The following is an 8,846-nucleotide window of genomic DNA, read 5'->3' as shown; positions in this document are numbered from 1 at the left end:
ATGTCTGCGTCATCCTGGGTTTCGCAGCCAGCAAGATTCAACAGAACACGTGTGCGACCGTCTTGCACGTCAGCCCCGGCCTTGTGCCAGTATCCTGGAAGAGAGCGTGCAGAAAGGCGTAGCCGGCAGATATGCAGTCGGCAGGGGACCCGTGGGGGTTGTGGGCAGGCGCTGCAGGGAAAGTGCTGAGGACTGGAGGGGAAGTAAACTGATGACTGCCCTCGTATCTTCCCTAAATGTTAAGTGAAGTCCCTCCATTCCCGCACATCCACGGTGACCGTTCAAAAAGATCTACTTTCACCTCTGTTTTGGTTAGTATCTAGAAAGAATTCCACTAAAACTGCAACAAAAGCAGCGATATATTTTCGCCTGGTTTCTTTCTAACTTTCAGAGAAGCGTCGTGACTGGAGAATTCTGAATAAAACCTACTTTTCTCGACATTTTAAAATCTGCTTTTCTGTCAACAGTAGCGGAGTTTACACAATACCACCTCACGCAGTTGTGCAGTTGTACAGGAGTGCTAGTTCTGCAAGGTTCGCAGGAGAGCTTCTGTAAAGTTTGGAAGGTAGGAGACCAGGTACTGGCAGAAGTAAAGCTGTGAGGACGGGGCGTGAGTCTTGCTTGGGTAGCTCAGTTGGTAGAGCACTTGCCCGTGAAAGGCAAAGGTCCCGAGTTCGAGTCTCGGTCCGGCACATAGTTTTAATCTGCCAGTTTCACATCAGCGCACACTCCACTGCAGAGTGGAAGTCTCATTACTGAAACAGTTGTTTATTAAATGAGGAACTGAGGAAATGTAAGATCAATAGCTTATCAAAAAGCGCATCTTCGGCACAATAACAAACATGTAATTTCTTCACATATTTTGTTCCAAAACCCACAGCATTTGTCATTTCACCAGCTATCGATGCTCCTCAAAGATTACATTCTTTCATCGAAAAAAATTTTAGTTACTGAAATAACATGGCAGATAACGAATTTTTACATAACTATATGGCAAAATACTCTCCTCTTTAGCATTTGCCAAAATCTCATTTTGATACCTCAAACTGCTGGCGCACACGCAATCGCAAATGTGTGTGCTACATCAGACCAATTTTTTCGAGGTTAGTGAAAGGTAGAGGTCTCCAACCCAGTCTAAAGAAATATCATGTTAGATAAATTTCATACGCAGCAACGTATTACGTAATGAGACCCAAACGCAAAATCATAGTGACCCCTAATTTTCACTGCAAAATTTTGTCGAATTTAGAAAAATGGTTCAAATGGCTCTGAGCACTAAAGGGGCTTAACATCTGAGGGCATCAATTCCCTAGAACTCAGAACTACTTAAACCTAACTAACCTAAGGACATCACACACATCCATGCTCAAGGCAGGATTCGAACCTGCGACCGTAGCAGTCGCGCGGTTACGGACTGAAGCGCCTAGAACCGCTCGGCCATTGCGGCCGGCGAGTTTCGAGTAGGGGCATTCTTAAATGCAGGTATCACAATAACTATATCCATTAATGAAATCATTGGCACTTCATCATGAAGCTGACATACAAAGCTGCAACTAATGCGAAAGTTCTGTAAAACCGTTTGAGAAAGATGATATGGCGGGAACCTCGGTTCTGTCCTCGCCGACCAACCAAAAGCAGGCAAACATTTTGGCCTCCCCTGCCGACAAAACAAACAAACTCGCCCAGTGCTTTAGACGAAATTTGGTCATTGGGCATCGGCCTCTGCATCCAACTCAGACTCTGTGAAATACCAGCTGCAGCACTCGTGAGCCGGCTTTCTATAGAAGATGATACAACACCCTCATGACACCCCTATCAACCGAATATGTGCATGCACCATGCCAGATTGGACGCAAGATCATACTGATAACTGGGCAGGAACCGCCAACTTCTTTGCAAATGTAATTCGGTTTTGTAATCACTGAAGCAACGTCACACAGACTCTTAATCTATGAAGTTTCATTTCGCTTCTTCCTCCCAATTCAGGTGGCTCCATTTTGTTCTGTAAGGCAGTGTAGAAGCCTGCAGTAGATACAGACTTGTGACCCACATCACTTATAAAGTGATAATTACGGTGACAAGGTGGGCTTTAATGAAAACAGCGGATGGAGTAAACGCAGGTAAAGAGAGACCAACTGTGTGTGAGTGTGTGTGTTTCCAGCACAGCTGTGTATCGCCTCCAGAAATTTTAACAATACTTGGTAGAAATATGACTTCGTACCACCGGACGATTATCGTGAGGATGATACACCCTTAAAAACCACATTAGTCAGAATGGTGGGGGGTGGGAAATCTGTTACATGTTAACACAAGAATGGAACGTCTGTAGCAGTTTCCACCAGATCTGACACATGAGGAAAGTATATTGCTGGATTGAAAAACCAGCCCTAGCGCTCTTTGGAATGGAGTGAAGTGACGCGTCAAAATAGTAGCAAATGAGCGATACTAGTATGGAATTCGTAGTTTTAGTGTCGCTATGTTAATTACTCACAGCTATGATGACATTAAACCCATAGTAGTGGGAATGGAGTTAGGAATGGTTGACATTAAAGGAATAGCTCTGGAACACATTGAGCAGTTATAGCCAACCTTTGTATTTGTGTACGGCCATTCAAAAAGTAAGAACAGGTTTTATTGTTTTTACAGACTGTGAAAGATTGAAACACATTGCACATGTCACTGGACAGAGGAAGGTTCTAAGTTTTTCTTCGCAACATATCATACACTTAGCATGAACATTCCACACACACATCGACAGGTCGCCGTTTACTGAATAGAAAGTTTCAAAGGTCCGATTTTTCAGCTTTTGAAGAATAACTGCCATAGATGGGACAAAGACTTTGTCTTGCATATACCTCCACAGAAAAAATAGAGTATGAGGTCTGGTGATCTGAGACCAAAAGCAGTGAACAAGATCGCGTCGTCCACCTCCTCCAGTCCATCGTCGTGGGATGGTGTCAAGAAGGTGAAAGTGAGGTGGCACCGTTATACATAAAAATGAAATCTTTGGAATGTTTGTGAAGTGGAGGAAACAACCAATTTTTCAGCACGTCCGGGTATGACATTTCTGTCACAGTCCTCCGCAAAAAAGAAAGGTCCATAAACTTTGTGAACAGAAACGGCATGAATCTCTTTCATGTTCGACGTGACGCCAACATTTCGTAACACCCAAATTCTTACACTATGGCAGTTTACTATTCCTCATAGATGAAACGTCGATTCGTCAGAAAAGATGAGTCGTTGGGGAAAAGTGTCCTCTGCCATATCCTGGAGAACTGAAGTGCAAACTTCGTACTTTCTGTAATGGTCGACGGGACGCAATTGCTGCAGTAACTGCGACCACGTGGAGCTGATGATTCGTCTGTATGTTCCGACACGCCTGCTGCCAAGCGAAACTACGACGCGACTCGAATGACGAATCGAAACTTGGCGAGATGCTATGTCCAGTGATGTGTGTCATTTTTCTGTGAGTTGTGTAGTTTTTGGGCAGTCGCCTTCTGAAACTCCACAGGTACTTATGAATAACCCTGTACGGTGCGACTTTGATACCACAGCAGTTCTAGCGTAGGGTCAAGAGACGACAGTGTGAAAGGATTTACTTTACAACTTATATAATGCTTTTAAAGTTTTGAAAATATATGATCTAAGTAAATTTGTTTTACACTAGAAATAGATTTAATTCCTTTTCCTATCTAACGTAAGGTTGCAATAGCTGACGATTCCAAATAATCAGCTAGTAACCCCGAAGAGAAATCAGGTCTCAGCAGTTCAGAATACGATGGACAACTTTCCAAATCCAGATTCTTGGCTACTCAGTACGGAAAAAAAGTTAAAATACTAAAAGTAATTGCAAAAGAAGCATACTCCAGCTTGGGGAGTGTGCTGAAGGTCTCTGGAGACAAAAAGAAGTAGAGGAACAAATATGAAATTATTGTATTTTGCCTGTCTAACGACGGAAGTCGTAGCTAATTGATTTGTGTAGTGTTAGACCATGCAGCATCTGAAGCATTTGAGGCGATTTGTTTATTCTTTCAGATTCGGTACGTGACAGGAAGCGGAGTCGGACAGCGCCAGCAGCCACAGTCTTTTCCGACAGTTCACCGAAAGGGGAAAGCAGTTATACCCTACACGTACGAAAATATTGTGTTGGTAGTTCTCACAGACTCAGCATCTTCGTACCCATTACGTACACAATGCACTGCTGTGATAAGATGTGCAGGTCACTGCAGTACGGCAGAAGCTAAGAAGTCAAAACGTAAATGTGAAAAACGAACGTAATTCTGGTGTATGTAGTGTAGGCCATTGCTCTTCAGTATCACACATAATGAACTATAAAGACGATGATTTCACACAAGAGAAGGAAAATCAGGTAGCCAGTACCAGACACGGCAACGTTCAAAACTGGTGCAAATGGCTCTGAGCACTATGGAACTTAACATCTGAGGTCATCAGTCCCCTAGAACTTAGAACTACTCAAACCTAACTAACTTAAGGACATCACACACATTCGTGCCCGAGGCAGGACTCGAACCCTGCGACCGCAGCAGTCGTGCGGTTCCGGACTGAAGCGCCTAGAACCGCTCGGCCACCGCGGCCTGCGGAGAGTTTTCATAGAATTCTTTCGTGCTTCGTATTGCAAAGAACTTGTCCTTCAGCCGTGTATTGCTATGCAGGTCATTCCGTTCCATCTTCAGATGATTCGGAGCATATTCAACTAAAGCTGAAAACGGCTATGCAAAGTAACAAATGATAGGAGACACGCTCATAACATCTACAAATTGTGCTCAAATTTGCTCCTTAATTTTTACTATTGACACGTATTCTTGAAATATAGCCCTCTCGCGGACCAAACTGAGGGTAGGGAAAGGTGCAATATTTTCAGACAACAGTTGGCTCTCCCAGAGAGTAAGTTTCCTTTCAAAAGTATTTACTCGTTCCAGCAAGTCAGAAATTAAATTATTTTCACCTTAGAAACTGACTTTCAGGATGTCCATATGAGACGTTACGTCCACGAGAAACGCAAGGTCTGATATCCAGCAAGCATCTTCTAATTTCGGTTCGCTCTTTCCCTTCTCATGTAATAAATGTACTACGGTCAACCGTAAATCAAACAATTTACCTCGACTGAAAGCGTTCTTACGTATCGCAAGGTATGTCGCCATACTCCTCTTTAATTCTTCGAAGAAATGCCATAAGTTGGTTCAAATGGCTCTGAGCACTATGGGACTTAACATCTATGGTCATCAGTCCGCTATAACTTAGAACTACTTAAACCTAACTAACCTAAGGACAGCACACAACACCCAGTCATCACGAGGCAGAGAAAATCCCGGGAACCCGGGCGCGGGAAGCGAGAACGCTACCGCACGACCACGAGCTGCGGACAAATGCCATAAGTGGCGATGCGTAAGCCCATGTGTGTTCAGAAGGTTTGCAGTATGCAAAACAATTTGTATGACGTTTCCTACCGTTACTTATTTTGCACAAAGCGCCTCTCGAAGTAGAATGCAGTGAATTCCATCCAACGGTCCTTCTGTGCGTCCTAGCTTTTTGTACGTCAGTGCTATGAATCCTGTCTCTCGCATTTCCTATGCTCAATCTCTGGTCACTGAATTCGAATCCATACCGACACCATCAATCGCTTGCTCGACAGCTTGGAGTAAGCCTACACCTATCGTAGTTCCTTTCAGAGGCACTAAGTCCAAAACGTTCTTTGTTAAACGCAGAGCGTTATTACTACCTGAGGTGTACCTGTAAGATCTGTTGCTTCATCCAAGGCAACAGAGAATGCAACGAAGTTCTTAGCGTAATTAATTAAATGCCTGTGCACACTTATACGTCGTGCCACCTTTTCTTTTGGAAATGCCGGTTTCTTGAAACCTGCTAACTTCGGGGACACAAAAGTTCTACAATATCAATGAGACAGTCCTTTACAAACTCCCCATAGGATAGCGGTTTCCTGGATCTTGCTGTTCTTAATGGAATTTTGAAACTTGCCCAACGTGAACATGTAACCTGATTGTCGTTCTGGAAAATTGAAAGTACTACATTGCACAATAAGATAGATATGAATGTAACACAAGAATCGAAGAGTTCAAGAAGTAACAATTATTATGCCTTACGTTAAGAACCTGTTTATGTACCTCATCCATTTTCTTAAGCGTACTTAATTTGGCATGCCGTTATTCCCTGTTCAGCACACTACACTTGTCTTTATGAAATGAGATGTAGTGTTTTCTAGTGGTGAATTTGCGCTGGCCGCCTATTATTTGGTGGCACGGCAAACACTGTGAATTTTCACATACCTCTGTAAAGAAGAATTTCAGTCCTCAGTGGTGCTTAAATGATTGAGAACACAGATCTCTCCTTCTTTGCTTCTTTTAAATACGCGTCATTTGTCAGTACGTCTCACGTAAGGCTACGGTCGCAGAGGGAACCGGGTTTGGGCGTGCTTCGGTCCTACTGGTGCCGCGCAAACAAGGAAGGGGAACCGTCTCCGCTCATCTGGTGTACGTTTCTGGTTACAGATGTCGTTGTTGAACTTTACTGAGATGTGCGTATATGTGCCGCACGTCCATTACCGACCACTTCGCTATTTTCTAGGTGCTCATTCGCAGGAGATGGACCATAACAATCTCCTCTTTTTCGAAGTCACTGCTGTTGGTGGATTTTCCCACTTTCAGCCTGTATTATCGGTAGGATTGTTCCCCATTCGTCCCTACTTTGCTCAGATACAGATATGTTCGTAAGTACATTCAGGGTTTCAGAAGAAGACTGCAAAAACTATTAGACATTGAGCAAAACAGTAGACAGAGCATCTCTAGATTTCGATTCGCAGTATGTGGTGTAGTATACTTACGGAGCACACCACTAAGGATAGGTTTGTCAGAACATACAGTATCTAATTGGTATAACTGCAGATATTTTTGTATGTGGTACTTTAATATGTACACATATCAGGACGTTGGTTCTTTTTCCTATGTGTCAAACAGTCCTCCGACAAACACATTACAAACTTGGAGATCTGATGTTTTCTGCTCATTCATGGTACACCGCTAAGTAGACTGCATCTCGGTACTGGCTAACCGTTTTGCATCCACGCGTCCATACCACCTGACCTGCTGACGCAGGGGAAAATAAGCATTAATGGATTGCTTTACTTACATGTACTTCGAGGTACTAACCAACCTAAAAACATATGACTCGTGATGGCTATAATTAGTATTCTGCAGATGATCTGAATACCGATGTAATGTTGTTCAGGACGCTGTCCTCAGTGACTAATAGAAGCAGCTGCAGTTATACCACGTATAGACTGCGTCATGTAGCATCAAATTAGTTCACACCTGAAGCTAATGTCCTTCCCTTTTGAACAGCAGCAGCAGCAGTGACTTGAATGAAGAGAATACATGTGTTGATGTTTGCCACATCATAAATGATGCCCATATTCAGCGCCTGTAATGTGTGTTAAAAACTTAGAGTGTTGCTCTGTCTCCTAATAAGTGCATGTTTTTTTGTATGTCTTTATGCGCTGTCAATTTCCGAAACCTCAGAGGTACTTATGAGTAACTGCATATTTTTCTTAGTGTGTCACGTGCCTTCTACGCCTCCAGGATATACAGGGTGAGTCACTAACTATTGCCACCTAGAATAACTCTGAAAGTATGTCAGTAGCTGAAATGTTTGTGGGACAAATGTTGCATGGGACAAAGGGGGTGATAAGATGACGTTGGTTTTTTGTTGGTGGAGATATGAAGGTCAACTTTGTTTTTTAAATGGGATGCTATAGTTTGGTACTTATTTTATGATAGCGGCTATCGACACGAATCCAATGATGTGTAACAGTTATGTCTTTGAAGGTCAACGAAGGTCACAAAGGTGTCATGAACGTCCATTTCCAGAAAGTGTTAGAAGTGATGACCATTGGTATCCACGCAGTGCTGCAATCTTCTTATCAGGGATTGAGTGGTGTTCCTTCTCACTTCGGCACTTATCGAAGCACATGTTCTGACAATTCTCTCTCGTATATTGTGTAAATAGTAAATATTCGCCGAATACGGGGTATTGATGATGATGATGAGCGTTTGGCGTCATTGGCCGGGAGGCCCCTCGCGGGGCAGGTCCGGCCGCCATATGGCAGGTCTTATTACATTCGGCGCCACATTGGGCGACCTGCACGCCGGATGGGGATGAAATGATGATGAACACAACACAACACCCAGTCCCTGAGCGGAGAAAATCTCCGACCCAGCCGGGAATCGAACCCGGGCCCAGAGGACGGCAATCCGTCACGCTGACCACTCAGCTACGGGGGCGGACCTACGGGGTATTCATGTGACGTAACATTGACATGTAAACATCATTCGACGATTTCGCAACACAACACTAATAGGAACTATAAGTCTAGTTTCGTCGAATAAAGCGAATGCGATTGAGGTATTCCTTCCACGAACAAGTCGATATGCTTCTCGTTTATGGAGAATGTCAGCGAAATTCAGTGAGAGCTAGAGACTTATACGCTGAAAGATATTCTCGACGTACTCACCCTACACGTCCTACATTTAAATATGTATATCAAAAATTGAGAACAACTGGATCTGTAACACATCGGGAACATATCCGGCAAAGTTACTAACGAGGAAACGGAAATTGGTACTCTTGCCACTGTCGTTCGAGATCTTGTGTTAGTTCGCGTCAAATCGCAAGTGAATCTAGCATGCGCCAGAGTAGCGTTGTTCGTGTTGTGCATCGCCATACATATCATCCTTACCATATCTGTCTCCACCAAGAACTAACTGGTACGGATTGTATGCGTCGCACTGACTTCTGCCGATGGGGTCAACTTG

The 8,846-nt window shown here is 43.6% G+C and overlaps 1 non-coding gene across 1 annotated transcript; it reads left to right on the top strand.

The window, feature by feature from the left end:
• The first annotated feature begins 618 nt into the window (after window positions 1-618).
• Trnas-uga (transfer RNA serine (anticodon UGA)) lies at window positions 619-693 on the top strand. The gene has a single exon. It is a non-coding gene; the product is annotated as a tRNA-Ser (tRNA).
• Window positions 694-8,846: the final 8,153 nt, after the last annotated feature.

This window comes from Schistocerca serialis, chromosome 7 (genome assembly GCF_023864345.2).
Source record: "Schistocerca serialis cubense isolate TAMUIC-IGC-003099 chromosome 7, iqSchSeri2.2, whole genome shotgun sequence".
Taxonomy (NCBI): Eukaryota; Metazoa; Arthropoda; class Insecta; order Orthoptera; family Acrididae; genus Schistocerca; species Schistocerca serialis.
The sequence above is the reverse complement of the archived record's forward strand: the minus strand, read 5'-3'. Positions and strand labels throughout refer to the sequence as shown.